General features: G+C 40.8%; 2 long non-coding RNA genes across 6 annotated transcripts; both read right to left on the bottom strand.

Moving 5' to 3' along the window:
- Nucleotides 1–517: 517 nt before the first annotated feature.
- On the bottom strand, nucleotides 518–6,300 carry LOC119021115. Of its 4 annotated transcripts, none has more exons than XR_005075483.1 (5): nucleotides 6,163–6,300; nucleotides 5,221–5,322; nucleotides 3,009–3,178; nucleotides 1,417–1,556; nucleotides 518–913 (listed from the first exon to the last, which is right to left on the bottom strand). It is a non-coding gene; the product is annotated as an uncharacterized LOC119021115 (long non-coding RNA). The 4 variants fall into 4 exon arrangements; XR_005075482.1 differs by having other exon boundaries at nucleotides 5,204–5,322; nucleotides 6,163–6,299; XR_005075481.1 differs by having other exon boundaries at nucleotides 5,216–5,322; nucleotides 6,163–6,271.
- An 8,330-nt stretch (nucleotides 6,301–14,630) lies between these two features.
- On the bottom strand, nucleotides 14,631–17,879 carry LOC119021258. Of its 2 annotated transcripts, XR_005075508.1 has the most exons (4): nucleotides 17,820–17,877; nucleotides 16,258–16,312; nucleotides 14,898–15,224; nucleotides 14,631–14,803 (listed from the first exon to the last, which is right to left on the bottom strand). It is a non-coding gene; the product is annotated as an uncharacterized LOC119021258 (long non-coding RNA). The 2 variants fall into 2 exon arrangements; XR_005075509.1 differs by lacking the exon at nucleotides 16,258–16,312 and having other exon boundaries at nucleotides 17,820–17,879.
- Nucleotides 17,880–19,624: the final 1,745 nt, after the last annotated feature.

Raw genomic sequence — 19,624 nt, forward strand, 5'->3', positions numbered from 1 at the left:
TTTACAGACAGCAAACCGAACCGAAAATTACCCATTCTTTCGATAATGTCATGCAACAGAATCAGTTGGTTTTTTTTTCTTTTTTTCTTTTTTTTTTTTAGGGACAGGTAAATACAAGCAAAGAAGGATGAGTCACAACATACTATGTCTGTGCAAGTGTTTATGTAAATTGTAGCGTTAAATAATACCACTGTCGCAATTCATAATTCTACAAAGCTCAGCTTCGGTGCGATGTTTAGGTCTTTTCAGTATCAACACATATATCTTTATCCTTATTATTTAAATGAAGTAATTTAATTTCTCGTGGCAAAATATCCGAGCTTCCGGCCTTCTTCGGTCTCCATCCGGCTGCTTAACGGCACTCCAGAGACCCGCAGTTATCGAGTTCAGATGTACCATTGTGAAAGAACACGGGGTACCGAAATACATTGGGAAAGGAACCTGCCCATTTCGGTGTCAGTGAACATAGAATGATTTGTAACCACTATCATAACTAAATACATGTCAGGTACATACATTTTTAGACTTACAGAAATGCCTTTATTTCAACGTCGTCAAATGCAAATCATAGCATTGACGTCACACACAGCTGCCTGTTAATTTAGACGTGAAATAAATGGGCTTTTACATATTCTCTAATATACTGTGGTAAATACTCAGTTCAGTGACAGTGAACATGTGTAAGTCGTTTCTATTCTACTATTTCACAGGACTTTGTTCACAATTGATCCCCCGCCAGTTAGCCGGCGATGGTTTCTTCCTTCCAGCTCCTGTTCAGCATGGTAGTTCACGTGTGCGCGTCCTCAGCCAACGACGGCACGTGTCCGAGCACGCTGCCAGGAGGAGAGGCCTGTACACGTCCCGGAGCACACAAACCCGCCCAGCTGGTACGGAGTCAGAGTCAAGCCAAAACCTCGCACACACACACACAAAACCTGTTTTATTCACACCCAACGATTCACAAACAAACTCAGTGTGGTTTGCAAATATACAACATCATTCACAAAATAATCCATTTTGTTTTGCAAATAAGAAATGTACCTATCAAACAAGTAAATCATGCTTCAGAAACAAATACAGCATGTTTTACACATACAAAGAAACACATTTCTTCAAGTATAATAAAATCTCTTTCAAGTACAAAAACAATTCTACAAGTATGAAAAAACTGTTATGTGACTTTTGGCACAATCTTACCACTGACATGTGACTTGGCACTACTTTTGCTTGCTAATCCACACACAAATGTCTTCATTATCCACACACAAATGCCCGATAAATATAGATAGACAAATGCAATAGTCGCCAAGCTAATGCCGATGTTGCTTAGCTAGCGGGAGAGCCATGACGCAAATTTATTGCTTTTTCTTTACAAACACAAACCAAATTCACACATCAGAATCTCACTCAACTCACCAAGAATTTCCCTTTGGCTAATGCCAGCAGGATTGTTGCCACCACAGGTCTTTTGGATGAGAGCAATGGCACCGTTATTTGGCTTTTACTAGTACATAGCTGATGCCTTCACTGTCCAAAACACACGTCCGTCTCTTTGGCTGCTCAGGTAGGAAAAAGGATACATAGGGCAAGTTCAAGTGTTTGATAGACGTAATAAAGTCAATAAAGTCAAAGTCAAATCTCAAACTACTATATATTATCACATGACCAATGTTTAAAATATATATATATATATATAAATGTAGATATATTGTTGTTTTAGACATTTTGTTCATAGTGTTATCAATAACCACATCCTACAAATCAAACATTGCTCTGAGTAAGCTATATTTACCACATACACACACACACACACACACACACACACACAGAAACAAATGGTCCATCACGTGCACATTGCAGCGGCGGTAAAATTACCAGGGCGTGCGGACGGATATACAACCTTTTTACATCCTCAACTGCTCTCGTCATTTTATACAGAAAAAAAAACAAGTGCATGTAAATTACTAATTTTCTTATGTAAATACTTCTGTTTTATTGCTACATATTTGCTGACAATTCTTGCTTCATCTGCCTTCATCTTCCTGATTCCCACACCTAATTATTCAAATCGACTGGTAAGCAATTTAGCCAACTATAGCTAACTTGATCCAGTCATTCATTTATGAACACTGGGCTTTCTTTGGTGAACTGAGCCACTTCAGCCAACACTCCGTCATTCTCAGCAAAAGTAATATACATTTACTTTACGTGAACTAGGTCACAGCTAAACGTTGGTCTAAATTTACCTTTACCGGCAGTCAGGTAATATGAGGTTAATGCTAAACAGATGCTAAGCAGCCTATGTTAGCAGGCTGAACTACAAGGTTTTCTCAGTTTCACAGTTAACTTCTGTTACTAATGTAACATGATTCCTGTGGAGTAGGACCTTTCAAAGTTATACCATTAGTAACATGGGTTATTACAGCCAAAAAGGCATATTGCAATATTATCAAAGACCTTTAACTCAAGTCTTAACAGTAGACAGCCACAGCAACAACCTGATAACAACGGACCCATCAATGCAACAACGCGATTGGCTGATGGTTTCCGGTTCAACAAACCACACAATTGGCCCTTGGGGGTGGGGGCGGGATATATATCATACTACGCAATCTCTGGCATTACAGACTTTTCTATTCATAATGCCTGAAGTGCTCTGTTATTTGTTTGCGCCTCTCTTCAGGCGCTCTGTATTATCTATATGGTGCCTGAAGAGAGGTGCAAACAGAAAACATGTCCAAAAACACCTTAAGACCAACATGGGTGCAAACCGCATAATTATTTTTGAATTTACGCATCAGTCCATCACAATAGTTAATAAATTAAACTATCGACTAAATTAGTGTTCTTGATCCAGGGTAACGCCTAGCTTAACGCTTGCGCAACTCGCATTACAGAGGCTAGACCAAATCTATGCAAAAAACAAATGCTGAATTTATTTCAAGTAAATAAAAACTGTAACACGCCATCGAATCACGCTTCTATACAATGCATCTTGAAGAACTTACCTGTGAGAGTCCTTCTATTGGACGAAAGTCCATTTTAAAGGTAGCTGCTACTGCCACGCATAATGATTATCTCCATGCTGCACGCAGATAGCAGGAAGTCTTAAAACCAGGGGTGTCGAACTGAGAACCCTTATATTCGCCCTCCCCCTTTAACAGCTGCCGTGCTGAACCTAACAGAAAAAGCAAAAGTGTTACCATGGACTTCACAAAAAGTATGGTTCAGCCAGCAGTGACTAAATCTAACAAATTGGCAATAATCACAGATGGCAAGACACTGACCAAATTAACACTATTCGAACAATTTGGCACTAAAATTAAATTGGGACAGAGTTATATAATGAGGGGCTACAGCCTTAGGGGAAGTGATCTACTATATTAGATCAATGTCGATGGACAAACAAAGTTCTTCTGCACCACTGACATAACTATCTCGGATGACCTCCCCAAAGAGGTGGAGTTTCTGGAGAACCCTGCATCACCACCCACCTCCATCAGTGAGTGGCAGAGCAGGCAGGGGCTCCTAAGTAGTGAAGGCCAGGTGGTGGAGGCAAGTTTTTTTCATTGCTTCCAGTATTAAGATGGTAAAGTGGCAGTGGAAGCCATAGTAATGCGGTGGGCATTTTCCATTTTTTTTCCTGTAACACATGGGTTTTTGATACTAATAAACTTTGTGTTTGTGTTCAGAGGTTAATTGTCTGTTAGCTGATAAGACCAAGACTTCGTTTTACAATTTAAAGTATTGTAATGATATGAACTTGAGTTAGGAATGTCAAATGTCAAATGTCAACTTTACATTATAAATGGGTGATTGAATGTATCCATCTTGTCATTCAGGTATCAACAGTGAAAAGAGTCAAAGCAGGAAAGGATCTTGTTCCCATGAAAAGGGTCAAGCTGCAGCAGGTAAGTTGTAAAGACATTTGTATGATTCATGGACAGGTAGAGACGGGGAAGAAGAAGAGCAAATAGGGAAGATAAAGGGACAGAATGACAAAAGAATATGAACAGAGATGGGAAGGGGAAATAGAGAGCCAGAATGAAAGAGATGAGGAAAAGGAAGGGAGAAGACAGAAGGAGAGAGAGCATATGTGTGTGTGCATGTTTGAGCCATATCTGAACTGTAGGTAGGATGTTCTGCATGCTGTTTCAATGGACAACTGAGAGGAACTGATGCTGGATCAGTTCAGTCATATTTAGGGGTTCATGCACAGGTAGACATAGGGAGGAGATGGAGGGGGACAGAAAGGGGCAAAGGGTGATAAATGAGAGAGAAAGAGGAGGAAGAAAGGAGGAAGACTAGCCAAGAGGAAGAAGAAAAGAAGGGGAGGAGAACAAGATAAGATACAGAAATATAGAAAATATAAAAGTATTTAAGTGGTATTGTTTAAAAATAAATAAATACATGTATTCCCCAGTCTGTTTTTAACAGGGCACTGACGTTGTTGAGGTGGGCCTCTGGAGGGAGGCAGCCGTCCATAACATGGCTATTGGTGACAGGGTGGTGGTCACACACCTAATGCCAGCAGAACAGTTGGGTCTGCAGTCAACTTCTCACACCACTTGTGCGGTACTGTCTTGTTTGTTTTTTTTACTCAGTTTACACATTTTTACCCCATTGTTCTTATTTTATTGACTTTGAACCATACAAGAAAAAGTCCAATTTTATTAGGTTTTAAAACAATTTCTCTATGAATGATGCGTTAAAATATTAGTTGATGTTGATAAAAGTGAGTTAATGAGTGTTAAGTAGGGACGTCTAAAAACCCTGCTGTGTCTACTGCCAGAGCAACCTCACCCCAGATAGGCAAGCAAAGATGAATGGAGGAAATTTAAACAATTCATTTTATAAACATAAAATACATTTACAGTCTCATTTTACAAAGAATAGATATTGCAAAAGGTCATACGTATAAGCCTAAAGATTAAACCTAATTTAAGTGAAAATGCTGGACTCAGAATGCAGAAGCTGGGGGCAGTAGAAGAGGTATTTCAGAGGTATTTCTTTACAACAATAGCTGGGACATTGAGAGAGGGGAGGGCAGGCAGTGAGGGTGAGTGATCTGGAAGTGAGGAGGTGGAACACACAGGGGATCAGGTGGAGCTGAGTGGAAAGACACTGAGGGCACACGAGAGAGGAAAAAACACAAGCATGACACAAAAAACACTGGAGGAAAAGCACATGAAAACAAAAATACATTTATAGTCACCATACGGGATGGAACAATCTGTCACATAAGTAGTGAAGAGATCATGTTGAACCAGCAGGAGTTGATGAGATGATGACATGCAGGTGCGTCTCTCCCACAGACACACACTAGGAAGGAGCAGGTGAGATAGAAAGGAGGTGGGAATCAGTTCCAATCAGTTTAAAAAATGTTCTGTTTGATTTTGTCCAATATAATCTTTGTTCCTTTTTTTAATATGTTCCCATTTTTCCTCACATTTTTTCCAAAATGTTCATGATCAATTTAAATGTATTTTAATGTATGTATTAAATGTATTCTTAAAGTGGCAAAACTGGACGTGCTTGGTGTTACAATAAATTGAGAGTTTCTGAAAACGTGCAGTGCGCATGGATGGAGAGTCAAGTAGCGCAAGTACTTCAAGTCAAAGAAACAATGTTCAAAGAATTAATGCAATCAAACTCCCCAAACTAGTCAAGTCGAAATTTTCTGGGTAATTGAGTGGCAAGGGTTTTGGGGTCAGCATGTAACAGCCATACACGGTAACGAAGGTTTGAGTAAAACTTGACAACTGTGCAGTAGCAGGCCTTGTATTATCTGATGATAATAATGCAACTGACATGCTGAAAAGATGATTTGGCTGCAAGGACCTGGTGATAAATGCACATATGAATAAGTTGACTCCATGACATAAACATGACTCCAGTAAAAGGGGCCAGTGGTGTAGTGTGAAGTACACAGTCTTGATGCCATGGGTGTTGTATCTGACACTTATGAAAGTCTTTTATGCCCCATATTGTTTAAAAATGATTCCTGAGGACACTGCCCTTGATTTCACCCGACAAGAAGCTAATAATATGCTCAAAGCAACGGATTTGATGGAATTCCTGAAACTAGATGTGGAAAGCAGAGAGAGAACAGAAAACCTCACACAAAAAAGAGGATATCCACCAGAGGAACGAAACACTGACCGTGAGAAGGAGTGCAAAATAAAAAGACCATTCAAGGGCACCACTGCTTTGGCTATGTTGAGTCTATTGGCAGTTTGATGAGGGGATCACCTTCACTTGGAGCGTGATGTCACTTCTGGAGTGGAGGGTTTTCCCCAGCAATTAAAGCTGAGCTGGGGATGCATGCCAGGTGCGCTCCAGAGACTCAAGAAACCTTTTGTTCCCCTTCCCATTTCTCGGAACATTTGTTAATAGTCAATAAATGAAAGTATTTTTGAAACGAAAGAACCGTGATTTTTCCTGCACCTTACACTCCACAGGGAGCATGCAACATAATACTTGGTGAAATGACCTGCACGACATCAAGGCATAATGTCTCTCTCTGTGATGATGTTGATGATGCACCTGAGCCTGTTAAAGAACCAGATCTTTGAAATTAATATACAGTGATGAATGACAGAAAAAAAATAATATTATGTTTGTTTGTTATTAAAATCTGTTGTTTTCTAGTGTTTTCTTCGCAAAAAGGCAAACGCTGCAAGCTCAGCCATGTTTTGTTCTGTCTACGGGTAGTAGATAGTCGCTGTGTCACAATTCATGGTCTGCACACTTCGGAGCGTGCATTTTAAGTGCAATTATGTCATAACGCCGCGCGAAGGCTGTCCCATTTAATATTTAATATTTTATTTTATTGTTTACTTCATGATGTTATTTTAATTTATTATTGTCTACTTAATATTTTATTTATATCTTTATCTTTTTCTCTTGTTTCCATTCATGCTGTATTTCTATTCCCTCTTTTGCACAGAGTGCCAGAAACAATTTTCCCCCGGGGATCAACAAAGTATTCTGATTCTGATTCTGATTCTGATGATGATTCTGTTTAGGAAAATGAGAATTCTGATCTAATGACATGTTTAATTCCTCTCTCAACAGAAGCCAGAGACTGTGGAAAAAGAGTCCCTGATCCTTGGGGTGATGGAGGAGCCACGGTTTACGTACTCTAATTTTAATTGTCTTTATTGTAATGACGGAAAAAGAAAAAGTGGGGTAAAAGGCAAATTTTTGAAAAGACAAAAAAATAGGAAAATGTGTAAGTGGCTGACAGAGGAGCTGAAAGTTTTGACATTTGAAGAGAGAACAAGTGTAAAGTTGAATGAGCTTAACAAGGACTAGAAGGAAGAAGAGGAGGAGTAGAAGTCAGAGGAGGAAGAGTAAAAGATAGATAAAAAGATGAAAAATATCTGAAATTAATGAAAATATAATGCATTGCACGACGCTGCTGAAAACATCTCATGTAGTAGTAGTGCCGCCTGAAGGAGTGTGGAGACACGTGTTTAGATTGTTCTCAGAAAACTAGAAGGTCTCATCTCATTTCAATTGAGATCACATTGTGTGGTCATTATTTGCTTTTTATTGAATTTTCAATGTATGGATGTAATTCCTGTAATGCCATGTAATAATGATAATAGTAATACTGTAAAACAGTATATTATCCTATTTTGTTGTCACACAAATTAAGGTTGCTTGAGACAAAAACCTGTAGCCTTTGCTTTTTAACTTGCAAAACTGACAACTAATTTGCCAGCCACATTGAAACAGATTTAAAACTAAATGAAATTTATCTGTAAAAAAAAAAGAAAAAAGAAAAATATATATATTACAGTGGAACCCCAGCTTACGAAGACCCCATTTAACGAAAAATTCAAGTTACGAAGGCACTTAACGGCAATATTTCTGCGTGGTACGGCAAAATGCCCGCTTAACGAAGTCCCACAAATACAGGAACAGTCACGTTAATTTCAAATTTCCCGCGACCAAAATAAAAAAAAAAATTATAAAACAAAATTTTAAAAAAATATGTAAGTTTAAAAAAATGTTTAAAAAGATATCATTGCACAGTGTACGTACGTACATTAATTAACGTAAATGTAGTTTAGTTTTAATGTTTAGAATTAAATTCCATAATGTTATGTACATGTAAACGTACGTATGTATGCATGCATACGTATGCTTTCTTCAGCCTCTACCACCTACTCCTCCACCAAGAACTTCGTCTTCAGCCAGCATTGCCTCACTCAAAAGGTACATACATAATTTATTTTATTGATATTTATTAATACATTTATCATTTATAAATTATTTTCAGATTGTATTTTGGAATATTCTTAGTGTTTTTTTCAAATATTAAGTCATATTTGTAGAAGAAATACACGACTGGTAGGGGGCCTGGAATGAATCAGGCTATTTATAGGGAAAAAGGTGCTTCGACTTACGAAAATTTTGACTTACAAAAGACCCTCTTACGGTGTACATTTCAGGACATCCTCAGGATCAGGCTTCAGCGTCAGACCTCAGATGAAAAGGTATAAGGTCTCAGGAAAAGCTCTGTCACACTGGCACCAAACTGCCACATGAAAAATAGTCATCGGACCAAAAGGCCTGAGAAAAAAAAACTTGTCACACTGAAATGCCTCAGGATAAAAATTGTCACAGTGAACACATCAGTAACTAAGTTGTTACACTGAATGGTGTCAGGAAAAAAACTGTCACATTGAACGGCATCAGGGATAAATTGTCAGACTGATCATGGAAAAAAAATGTCACACTGAACAGCATCAGCACAAAAGTTCTCACACCGACCGGAATCAGGACAAACGTTGTCACACTGAACAGACTCGCACTGAACAGCATCAGTACAAAACTCATCACACTGAACAGCATCAGTACAAAACTCATCACACTGAACGGAATCGGCACAAAAGTCGTCACACTGAACGGTATCGCACAGCAATGGCCAAATGTTGCAAATAGGCCTACATAAACCATGCAGAACCAACGACACGCAAAACACATGCAACAACAAAATGCTGCATCGAGTTAACAAAACGGAAGTGTCAACACAACGGAAGTATTAATCTTTTTGACCTGTTATTGTTGTATTATTTTAAAAGATTATAAGCAAATATTTAAACCATGTAGCTTTTTATGTCGCCTCTCTAAAAGTTTTACTCCACTCTTGTCAGGTACAATGTACAGACTGTTACGCCCGCCAATGTAATAATGCAAACGTAATAAAAAAAAAGGTAATAAAGATCTGCAGCATTTAATGTAATAAACCCACAAATGCAATACATTTTCCACAAACGGAATAGCCGCTGCCTACTAGAAACGTAACACGCGATTTCCCACATATGTAATAACTATTATGTTTGCAGGGATTTATTACGTTTGCGGGGACGTGAAAATCTTTATTGCAATAACTTCCCACAGATGTAAGCTAATAAGACAGTGAATAATGGTCGTTGTGGTGGTTTTGTGCCATATAAATAACTAGTTTAAACAGATTTAGTTCTTTGCATAAGCAAAATGCTTCTTGTTAATGAGGATCATCTCTCCCTCACCTCCAGTGCTGCGCATCACCACCTGAGTGAATATTGTCTAATCAAAATGAGTCGGAAGCAGCAGCGGCCCGTTCGTAGACGTGGTCTGACATGAAGAAAAATAATTTTGGGCCGTTTTGGGGTTTTATGTGTTTCAGAATTAATTCAATCTCAGCTTTAGGTCCTAGTCAACATTCAAATGATAAGCTGTAGTTTAGTAAAGTTAGGTTGGAGGCGTTTTCCCCCAAAAACCTGTTAATTGACAGACTGAATAGAGTTTGTTGACAGAGGAGACAGATTGTGGTTGACAGAGGGAGTTAACTAGCTTGAAAAAAAATTATTTCAGTGAGGAAAACATCGCCGGACATTTAAATTTAAATTTCCATTGGCAATACAAATCTGAAGAAATCTGGATGCATTGCTCCCTTGTAAACCCAACACCTATCAGTCTATAGGCAAGAATCTAAAGGGTTCGCTTTATTGGCATGAATGCCACAACAATAATATTTCTAAAGCACCAAGAACCACGAAAACAGTACCTAGCACAGTATTGCTACTTGTGTGCTGTGTGAAGGATGGAAATCAGCACCAGCCACTGTGGCAGGTTTGTTCCAGTCAGATCTGATCCAATTAATCTTAATGATCTATAGTTAAGGCTTAACAGCACGCTTTCCACGACCCTAGAGTTAGATCCAGTCAAATTATATGTTTCTGATTGGACCAAAGTGTCAGCTGGACTTCAGAAGGGCCGGAATTCAAACACTACTAGAACGGCCGTAAGCGGTCATTTGGACCGCTAGATAATAAACTCTATATTCTCTCATGTAAATACCAAATTGAGTGATGAATGCACACATTGTGTCATGATTTAAAAAAAACAAAACAAATAACACCAAAATGTACATTTTCACAAAATAAATTATACATTTATCAATATTCATATAATCACATATAGTAATAGCTTGAAAGGAGCTGACCTAAAACAAAAAAGAGCTGTTGTGATCACTGGTCTACCGGTCACAGTTTACAGATTACCTCTGCTCTCCTCGCACAGTTACCACACACGGCTTGTGGCATTTGAAGTGTCCAACGTTTGGTTCCGTTTGCAGTTGTTTCCGCTGCTGCCCACCTTGTGCCGCCTGCTGCAGCTCCTTTCCCCTCCATGTATTCTGTCCTCAGCTCTGCCAGCTGCTGCAGGACTTTCCTCCAGGCTCTCCTGCTGCTGCTGCTCCTTGAATAAGATGCGGGCATTGATCCCAGCCAGGTCGAGGATGTTATAGAAGACACTGGCCATCTTCCACACCACCTTTGACGGAATACGCCCTCGCCATCTGGTCCAGGTCCACGCTGTACTTGGTGTTGTTGTTGTAGCCCTCGCTACACTGACGGTGCCCACACATGCAGACATTCTTCCTCGGCTTTCCCTGCTACACAGTCAGAGTCGCATCACTTCAGCACTTCAGTGTTCAACAGCTCCACTCGCTGTTTCATGGTGGGGGAACTCTCGATTTTGTTTGTCCACGGTGCCAACCAGGCGATATAGGCTAATACAACTAGATAATAATTAACTCACAAGTAATTTCGCCGGGAACCACAAAATATTTAACAATGAACCCCTGCGAAATGATGTGTGGTCAATATGACCGCTTATGGTCGAAATGGGTCAAACATAATCCTTTGTGACAGCGGAGCAGAAAGTTGACAACTGGATTTTGCACCCACGGTCAGAAGTATTAGTAGTATTAGTAGGTGTATAGACAGTCACACAAACAAACAAACAAACAAACAAAACCCAACCATTATTCATTGTATTATTACATTTGTGGGAAATGGTGTATTACGTTTGTAGTAGGCAGCGGCTGTTACGTTTGTGGAAAATGTATTACATGTGTAGGTTTATTACATTAAATGCTGCAGATTTTTATTACGTTTGTGGTTTTATTACGTTTGCAGGCGTTATTACATTGGCGTACAATGTACTATAAAAACACCAATACTGCAAGGACGTCCCGGACCAGATGCGAGTGCGATGGTCAGTGGCGTCTTCTGAAACAGCCTCGACCTGGCTGGGATCAATGTCCGCATCTTATTCAAGGAGCAGCAGCAGCAGGAGAGCCTGGAGGAAAGTCCTGCAGCAGCTGGCAGAGCTGAGGACAGAATACATGGAGGGGAAAGGAGCTGCAGCAGGCGGCATGATTATCAATATCATCGGCATTATTATTACTATTATTATTATTTTAAGTGTTGAAATAAAATGTTTCATAATCAAATTAGTTATTAGTTATATGAGTTATTTTTAATTGTTAAATTTCTTGTTCTGAGTTTTCTCTATTAAAATCCTGTGTAAATATATGCAATGATTACGGTTTACTATTTGCATGATATGAATATTGCTAAATGTATAATTAAGCATGTTAAAATGCACATATTGGTTTATTTAAAAAAATATGATGACACAATGAATGCATTCGTCACTCAGCTGGGTATTTACATGAGATTATGAAGTTGAATATCCAGCGGTCACAATGATCGCTTATGGCCGTTCTGGTAGTGTTGGAGTTCAGGTCCTTCTAGTGTTAAAAAGAAGCATTTTGCTCATGCAAAATAAAAAAAAAATAAAAAAATCGTTCCTTTGTTTGTTTTGCGTGTCGTTGGCTCTGCATCGTTTATGTAGGCCTATTTACACCGTTTGGCCGTTGCTACGCGTTTGCCCTTGCCGGCCACCGTACTACGTGACCTCTGTATGAAACTGATTTTTCCCGATACCGTTCAGTGTGACCACTTTTGTGCTGATGCCGTTTCAGTGTGACGACTTTTGTGCTGATGCTGTTCAGTGCGAGTCCGTTCAGTGTGACAACGTTTGTCCTGATTCCGGTCAGTGTGAGAACTTTTGTGCTGATGCTGTTCAGTGTGACATTTTTTTTCCATGATCAGTCTGACAATTTATCCCTGATGCCGTTCAATTTTTTTCCTGACACCATTCAGTGTAACAACTTAGTTACTGATGTGTTCACTGTGACAATTTTTATCCTGAGGCATTTCAGTTTGACAAGTTTTTTTTCTCAGGCCTTTTGGTCCGATGACTATCTTTCATGTGGCTGTTTGGTACCAGTGTGACAGAGCTTTTCCTGAGACCTTATACCTTTTCATCTGAGGTCTGACGCTGAAGCCTGATCCTGAGGATGTCCTGAAACGTACACCGTATCCTCTGGAACGAATTCACTTAATAAGTCGAGGTTCCACTGTATATTATATATATATATATATATATATATATATATATATATATATATATATATATATAGGACAATGCTCTGAACTGAAACTTGCTGTTAGGCAGACCCATAGACATAGTACTACATATATATCTATTTGCAAGTGTATCTCTGGGATTTGTATTGTTATATACAAATACACTATATTACCAAAAGTATTCGCTCACCCATTCAAATGATCAGAATCAGGTGTTCTAATCACTTGGCCTGGCCCCAGGTGTATAAATTCAAGCACTCAGGCATGCAGACTGTGAAACAAGACATTTGTGAAAGAATGGGTTGTCTCAGGAGCTCAGTGAATTCCAGCGTGGAACTGTCATAGGATGCCACTTGTGCAACAAATCCAGTCGTGAAATTTCCTCGCTCCTAAATATTCCACAGTCAACTGTCAGCTCTATTATAACAAAATGGAAGCGTTTGGGAACAACAGCAACTCAGCCACGAAGTGGTAGGCCACGTAAAGTGACGGAGAGGGGTCAGCGGATGCTGAAGCGCATAGTGCAAAGAGGTCGCCGACTTTCTGCACAGTCAATTGCTAGAGAGCTACAAACTTCATGTGACCTTCAGATTAGCCCAAGTACAGTACGCAGAGAGCTTCATGGAATGGGTTTCCATGGCCGAGCAGCTGCAGCCAAGCCACACATCACCAAGTGCAATGCAAGGCGTCGGATGCAATGGTGTAAAGCACGCCGTCACTGGCCTCTAGAGCAGTGGAGACGCGTTCTCTGGAGTGATGAATCACGCTTTTCCATCTGGCAATCTGATGGACGAGTCTGGGTTTGGAGGTTGCCAGGAGAACGGTACATTTCAGATTGCATTGTGCCAACTGTGAAATTTGGTGGAGGAGGAATTATGGTATGGGGTTGTTTTTCAGGAGCTGGGCTTGGCCCCTTAGTTCCAGTGAAAGGAACATTGAATGCTTCAGGATACCAAAACATTTTGGACAATTCCATACTCCCAACCTTGTGGGAACAGTTTGGAGCGGGCCCCTTCCTCTTCCAACATGACTGTGCACCAGTGCACAAAGCAAGGTCCATAAAGACGTGGATGACAGAGTCTGGTGTGGATGAACTTGACTGGCCTGCACAGAGTCCTGACCTGAACCCGATAGAACACCTTTGGGATGAATTAGAGCGGAGACTGAGAGCCAGGCCTTCTCGACCAACATCAGTGTGTGACCTCACCAATGCGCTTTTGGAAGAATGGTCAAAAATTCCTATAAACACTCTCCTCAACCTTGTGGACAGTCTTCCCAGAAGAGTTGAAGCTGTAATAGCTGCAAAAGGTGGACCGACATCATATTGAATTCTATGAGTTAGGAATGGGATGGCACTTCAGTTCATAGAATGAGTAAAGGCAGGTGAGCGAATACTTTTGGTAATATAGTGTATGTCATATTTGAATTAGACTGGGGATGGGCAGCTCGTCCTCACTCAATGTGATATCCAAATATCAACAATTCACAGCGTCGACAGAAAGAAGTTTATATAAACAATTTGTATCTTGATCAGAGAGGCGTTAGTGGAGTCTGTTCCATATGTCTACATGTTCTCTCCACGGCCAGAGCGCACTACAAGGATGCGCCCCGACTTGGACTGCCCTTCCACCTCCACCTGGTCGCCGCACACACAGTTTACCCTACACACGACTCTCCTATTTCCCCTTATCACAGACTCCTCGGCGGGTGTGATTACTCCTTCAAGCCTGCATTCATCCACAAAAGGAGCGGCACCGAGTGCGCTGCGTAAACGAAGGCCACGCGTGGCTCAGAGAGGGTAAACCAAATACATTCAAGTTGTGTTCACACATTTACGTACAGAAACAACTGAGACTCTGTTCACAAAACAAGTGACTTTATTTAAAACGTTTCTTGTAGTTGCTTCGGGTCCAAGTGAGGTCAGTGCTGCAGCTGAGCCATGTGCACCCAGCTTCTCCACTGCACCCCGTGCATCCAGCCCTCCAGCAGCCGTGTCCTCACAGATGCAGTCCTGCAGATGCCGAGAACTGCGGGAGATCAAAAATGTCCCTTCAGATGTAAACACCACAGTGAAGGATTTTAATAAATGATGGTTTCGTTGTTTTGAATTTGTTTTCATACCTGTATTTTCACAAGCGACGCATCACTTTCAAACACTGGTGCACGGCAGCAGCGTTTGGCTCAAATGTCTGGGGATAGGGATCCGAGTTTACGGGCGACGTTACGTGGCACAGCACACGCTCTCACTATAGCGTAGACCTTCTCGGGCTTGAAGGATAGCGTTCCTCCTGTGCTGTCGAGACACCACCACTTACCCTTCAGGAGCCCGATGGCTGTGGTGCAGATTATAGATCTTCTCCTCTGCGCTCTGTGGGTTGGGAAAAGAGATGAGCAGCCACCACTTGAGGGAGTCTCCGTCGCCTGCAAGGTCGGTGAACGGGTTGAACACTAGTAAAAAAAAAAAATCGGCAACTCTTAGGATTTCCACATTAATTATCCGTATCTAGGAGCCACCCATCATGTACAGCGCTGGCCTCCAGTCTGCACCCAACACTGCTGTGTCTCAGTGTGAATAAATCATGGGTTGATCCAGGCCACCGAGCCACTGCATTTGTAAGCAACATGTCTGCATCACATACGAGATTGACATTAAGGGAATGAAAATGCTCATGATTAATGAAAGCAACTTCATTCTCACTCGGTGCTCTTATGGCAGCATGAGTGCAGTCAATGGCACTGATTACATTTGGGAAACCGGACATTGCTACAAATTGCGCTTTTTTTTTTTTTTTTGCCTGTTCGTCCACCATACAAAAAAAAAAAAACAAAAAAACAAAACTGTACTGCTGCAACAATACCAATTTCATGCCGACACGAAAAAAAATGATTTGATACTTGCTTTTTCGAATATACAACTTTTAACTCAGCGAACCGTGTCGATTCTTGGTGGAACTGACAGGGGCAGTATATGCGTGTGGGCAGCATGGAGCGGTCGCTGCGGCGCTGAAGAAGAAAACCTGTCTTAGGGAAAAAAAAAAAAAAAAAAAAGGCCTCAGCAAGTGGAAATATGGGTTGACTCAAACAAGCCAACATGCAAACAGTGCCTCAGAAGTGTTCAAACAAAAGGAGGAGGAAGCACGTCAAACCTGGCCAAACACCTCAAAGACAGGCACCCCGACCTCAAGGGGAGTGAGTTTCCATTTACTGTCACTGTTGTGCCACGTTATACTTTAACCTGAATGTGCCTACGTTCCGTCATTTGGGTATGAGAGTCAGCTGGGGCACAGCTGCGCAGGCTTCTACTGTCCCACTCAGTCGCTCCCTCATGTAGATGTTTAAAGTAATTTAACGATACGGTCTGCATCATTATACGTAAGGTGACATGAGATACTGTCTGACAGTCTTTTGTGTTAAGTTTTTGGGGTTTTTGGCGATGAGGGTTTTTCAGGTCGGGTGTTTTTTTTACGTGCTTTTAACTCACCTAAAAGCATATTCTGGGTTCCCAAAAAGACACTTAACCAGGCCTCTTGGAGGTACTGAAAAATACGTAGGTAAAGTTGCATTTATAAACAATATGTTCATTTATCTAAAGCACTTCTCAACACAATTATCAGTCACATACAAATATGATCTGTAATAGTTGTGTATAAATATTCAGATTTTTATCAAAATACAATATAGGTCGTTAGAGCCTTTGTTTGCCACGGACACATACGTCCCAGCTTTGGACAGTACACTCTGCTTCCCATTTTTCATGACCCTGGCGACAACACGGGTACTTTTTCCCGCATTTCGTCTGTAAAAGTGCATTTGCGTTTCGGCATTTCTTCCTTTCACTCACCGACAGACAGTGCATGCGTGCGTCATGTCAGTGACTTTGCTTAGAACTGAGCGGAGGGGCAGAGCAGCAGAGAGCACTGATGCGCTGCACTGTTTTATAATGAATGAACACGTTCCAGGGTTCGGCGAGTCTTTACAAATGAACATGAATGGTAAATACAATGGTCTGTGATGCGAAGATAAAATACACGCTACACAAACTCAAAACCCCAGACATTTGAAAGAAGGATTTGATAAACTCCGCCCGGACAGCCCCCCAAAAGGAGGACATGTCTGGGTAAAAGACGATGTATGGTTTCGCAAAAACCAGGAGAAGCAGGAGGAAAGTCACACAGCAATACAGCCAAAAATCACTGAAGCTTGTGGAAGGCACAGAAAATAATTGTAAGCACAGTATTGTTTGTTTTTATACTGGATGGCTATAGGCCACTACTGTTCTTTTTTGAATGTACAGTTGCCTTTGTGCAGTTGGTACTGCAATTTAAATTCTGTGCAAAAAGATGCTGAAGCACAGTGGTGTTAAATACTTGACAATTTGAAGCAGTTTTCAATATATTTGTGAATTTGAAAGCACATGGGTTGTGTATTTTTTTTTTTTTTAAAATCGTGGTATTGAATTAGTATCTCGAATAGTGGAAATTCACAGGTATTGGTATCGACTACTGAAATTCTGGTATCATGACCACCCTAGTAGAGACGTCACTGACACTGTGGCTGGGGTTATCTGTCAATCACAGCAGAGAAGTCAACAGACATCTGAGGCTGAGCTATGATGCCAATTTTAACGGTAATAGTGGTCAATGCTGCAGAGGTGTCAAACAACTGTCAAGCAGCCAAGAAATACGGAGATGATGGCGGGTCCAAAAAGACTGTCTGAAAAACACTAAGAGAAAAGGTTAACCTGGTCCTCAAGTCAGTTTTGGTTATCAGAGTCTTTTTCTGAAGATGTCAGGGTTGGGTTAAAAAGGGAAAACTATGGAAGGGGAAGGTGGACCCAAATGCAGTTACCGGAGGCAAGATCAGGAGAACAAAAGGCGAGCTTCATTAAAAAGCTGATTACAAAAACAAAAGCAGACAAAACAGGGCAAAAGGCAAAGTAACAACCAAGAACGAGACAAAGTAGCTAAAGAAAACAGCTAGCCAAAGTACAAATCAAAGTTCAAAGTTCAACTCAAACATGGAAAACTCAAAACCAAGACATACCAAACAGGACGGGACAGGAGCAGGGACAGGCAACGACAGAAAACAGCAAACAACGACCGGACCAGGAATGAGGGGAACACAGAGACTAAATACACAGACACTAATGACATGACGAGGCACAGGTGAGGAGAGAGGAGGAAGGAAGCCAGGTGTGATAATGAGGGGGAGGAGCACAGAGGAACAGACCAGGAGGGAACAAGACAACAGACAGAGGGAGCCAGAGGGGAGAACACAGGAGAACTTAAAGGACACAAGAGGGCATGGAAAAATCAGAACATGAGACACAAGACAAGGAAAAACAAAACACAACACAAGACATGATACAATGACGTAAATCAAATACAAGAAACCAAAAACCAGATACAAAGACAAACACAAACAGGAGTCCTGACAGAAGATTAGTCTTGTGCCGCCTGCTGCAGCTCCTTTCCCCTCCATGTATTCTGTCCTCAGCTCTGCCAGCTGCTGCAGGACTTTCCTCCAGGCTCTCCTGCTGCTGCTGCTCCTTGAATAAGATGCGGGCATTGATCCCAGCCAGGTCGAGGATGTTTCAGAAGACACTGGCCAGTGGGAACTCCCGTTTGTGTTTGCCCATGGTGCCAACCAGGCTATATAATCCAACTATATAATAATTAACTCACATGTAAATTCGCAAAGTTAGAGACAAGCGAGACCATGAAAGCAGCAAAATCCTGTGAAATGATGTGTGGTCAATATGACTGTTTATGGTCGAAATAAGTAAAACATATATTTTCTTTGGTTTTTTTGTGTGTAATTTATCTAAAAAAAACTATTCTAAATTAAAATACATACACTTTTAAGAAAAGTCATGTAACAGCAATAATAATTTTTTTCATTCAACACAGTTATTGCACATATAAGTTTGAAAACTGTCAAAATTGACCGGTCTGATTTAACTGCTCTTACATTACCACAAAAAACATAATTCAAACATAATCATCACCAGAAATATTGGGATGGTCTTAAAAAAGTCTTAAAAAGGTATTAAAATTAGCTTCAGGATTCCTGTATATACCCTGATTACAGTTTTTTCTAAAATGGCAGGGGTTTGGGAGGAGTTTTCCCATTCATTCTTATGGGGACATTTTGTCTCTGCTACTCCTCCAGCATGTGTATCTGAAGAATGTGTGTGTATTGCGTGAGCTAGAGTGTGTGACATCATCACTAGAGTGAAGAGCAGCTGGAACATCTGGATAAAGACTTCTGGTAAAAACTGGAGAAAGAAAAAAACAACAACTGGCAAACAGGTACTACAAATTTGTAACGTACACTCACGGTATTCCAGACATCACGGTAATCCGGACACTTGACCTTTTGTCGCAAATTCTATAGAGAAATACTTCCGGGTCATGGGCACTATATGTATCCTGTCACCCTTGACCCTTCCTCTTTCAACTCCGATCACCCCCTTTCTTCAAGAGCCAGTCATTTCGGAGAAATCCACGTGAGTTTCCAACGTGCTCCTATGAACGTTCACAAAATGGCGGTGGGAGGGTTTTTACGGCCGGACGCTTCATGGTGGGGAGGAGCAGACGGCCGGTTCGAAAACATGATAACCCGCCAGCAAAATGACAGAAACATTTCTAAAGTACTTAGGAGTTACTTCTTGCAAATATTTTTACTTTGTGAAGTGATACACCCACACTTTGTCCGATTAGTGCACCAACACTGAAACAACACCTCACTCTCAAAATAGCTGTTTTAAAGGTCAACACATCTGTGTTTCTGGTTAGGGACATCACACATTTGTATTAACAAAGTCATAACGTTACCTTCATATGTTA

Source organism: Acanthopagrus latus, chromosome 6, assembly GCF_904848185.1.
Source record: "Acanthopagrus latus isolate v.2019 chromosome 6, fAcaLat1.1, whole genome shotgun sequence".
NCBI lineage: Eukaryota > Metazoa > Chordata > Actinopteri > Spariformes > Sparidae > Acanthopagrus > Acanthopagrus latus.